Raw genomic sequence first — 3,096 nt, forward strand, 5'->3', positions numbered from 1 at the left:
GATGTATCGTGCTGTATCCCGGGGTGGGGGCCATGCAATGGGCGGACGGTTGTGAGAGTTTTTATGTGTGTAACTTTTGAGAAGTTTTGGAATAAATTGTAATTGGTATAAGGAATTTTAGCTCGGAAAATTTCTAAGAATTTTATTTATTCTTTAACCTTTATTCCTGTCGTGATATTCAATTAGGTCGCCTGAGGAAGGACTTCCTTAGCTAACACACCAGTGTAGTAAACAGCTCATTCCTCTCTTTGGGACCATGTATGAATAATTGACTAGGCGCCAGCAAACGCCGAGACCCCAATGAAAATTGAAATCCCCCCTCTTAGGTCGCTGACCTTCGCCATTCGCCGAAGCGAATCTAACGAGTAGGTCACGGGCTCTCACAACAATAATTTATTGTTGTGTGGTGCCGTATATTTGATCCAAAGCTCAGAATTAGTCTCAATCTTATTAGTCGAGTGTGAAGAACACTTTCATAACAATTATAATGTATGGGGTGTAACGAAAAGACAGTGTTAACCATAACAACTTAGTTTATTCAATAAAGTACTAACTACTACAACAAAACAAAAAGAAATGTCAATGACGTTACTCGAAATCCTTCCTGTGACACTATCAATGACAGCTAGACACCAGCCCCTCGGACTGCACAATGAACTAACTCGAACATAAGCGTGAACACAGAGGAATCAACAAGAAACAAGAACTAACAGATCTATAATCACAATTACAACAAATGACACAGTAGGTTCTGAAACACGTCTCCAATAACCTCCTAACTGTTATACGCCTCAGTGCAGTCTACACCTGCAATGGCGGTTGCAATGCAATCAAATCCATAGTCTTTCAATGACATCAATAACTAATGGGTTCACTGGCAACTCCAGCACCCTTCCTCAAATTAATCCTTAAGTTAACACCCCGTCCCACGGACGATCAACAATCAATAACAATTGATTTACGTTAATAACACAATAACATTTACGTTAATAACAAGGTAACATTTACGTTAAATTAACAACTCTTACAACTGTCACTAGTAACGCGGAAATTACACAACACTCTACCCGTCGAGCATTCAGTGAGAAAATCCCATTAATCCCTGTACTACCAGACAGCTGATTAATCTCTTTACTAGTTACGTTAATTTACGTTAATCGGTTACTAATCACTCAGCGATGGTAAACTCTGATTTACAATGTCCAAAGTGCTAAGAGAACGGTAATCACTCGTGATTACCTTTAGAGTAATTAATTACTATCCTCAAGATCAATAATTAAACAATTAAAATACGCAACCTTTCACACTGGCTCAGCAATTTACATTAAGGTATGAATTCCGTCTAAGCCTTCCATACTCAGACCAATTCAGGCGACTAATAACAGTAATTAGTCCCACGTTTACGTTATTCTAAAATGACGCTACTCCTCCCACGAGTCAATCACGTGCCGGTACTTCCGGGCAGATAACGACGTTACGTTAATGGAACAATGTAGCCTTCGTGTGAGTCGATCAAACAAGGATCGAGATTAATTACTTTGACTTCCTGAAACACGTAAATTACCCGGCCCCCTGACCGTTAATTACGACAGACAATACTCTAATTCTTATCTGGCTGATGGCTTGGCTCCTCGAGACTACCGTAGCTGCTTACAGGAATGTAAATCAACCCAAACGTATTCTACGTTACTCAAATTGTCAAAGAACAAATTCTCTTAAAGCAATGGGCGTTCCCTTGGTTACGTTATGTTAATTGCCTCGCAATCACCTCACTGAATACTGGACTTCGATGTCCTACCAGATAACAGGAGAATATATGTATACCCAAGTACTCGTCTACAGCCGAGTTCACCCACGACAATGACAAATCACACTAACAAATCAGTGATTTACGTTACAATCCGGTTGAAATGACAATACTGCAGGACCTAGTAAAATAACATACAGGACATGAACCCTCTAGAACACTGCCCCACAAACACTTTACTGAACTGCAATCACATACAGTGATGCTCAACACTAGCAACAATCACCATCAAATAACAACCCCCTTGGCAATAACACACACGGCAAGTACTCTAACTTCCAAATATTAGAATACTGCACACACTTACTTACTGTTGCAAATGACCCCAGTGCTCTCAATAACCCCTAGAACATAGGTCAATATATTACAATCACCACACAGTAAATAATACAATTACACTGGGCACCGTGATATTACGATTATATATATATATATATATATATATATATATATATATATATATATATATATATATATATATATATATATATATATATATATATATATATATATATATATATATATATAATTACTGCTGACACATGTAGCCTACAGCTACAGCTATCAAACGTTATTGGGAACACTAAAGAGATCTCACACTCCTTAAATCACATGGGTGAGTGATTTATCGATCACGCATGTCGATAAACACTCTCGAGAGTTACGTTACTCGACAGAGCGATGGCGGTCTCTCCAGACAGCCTCGTCACTCACCAAATTCTACCAAAATTACGTTAAACTGTAACCACAATACGTATATATATATAAATCACACTTGTCACGGCCCTGGGAACAATACAAGAAATTAAGACCACACTGTGGTACACTCCACAATAATCATTGCCAGGAATCACTGGCATTACACATACCTGAGCACTCAGTGTTGGAATTCCACACCTGCAAGACCACACATGGAAATGATATCACCCCGTCCCATGGACGATCAAAAAATGATTAAACCACAATGGAATACTATAATTATTACATGGACATCCTCTCAGTCCTTGGCTAATCTATGTATACTCTGTTCCCGTGTGTACCCACACACACACACACACTGTACGTCTGTGTACACCAGACTTAAGTCCCTCTGGACTGACAAGATGACAACAAAGGTGATTAATCTCCTCGCCCACAATTCACTCAACCTAAACAGGTGCTGCATGACAATGTGACGGAACACTTGACCTCGAATTCAAGCTTTAGAGACTACTAATCACCAGAAATACACACATAGGTACTTACTCATTCACACTGCCGGCTACACACCATTCTCATACATCAGGCAC

This window comes from Procambarus clarkii, chromosome 39 (genome assembly GCF_040958095.1).
Source record: "Procambarus clarkii isolate CNS0578487 chromosome 39, FALCON_Pclarkii_2.0, whole genome shotgun sequence".
Classification (NCBI taxonomy): domain Eukaryota; kingdom Metazoa; phylum Arthropoda; class Malacostraca; order Decapoda; family Cambaridae; genus Procambarus; species Procambarus clarkii.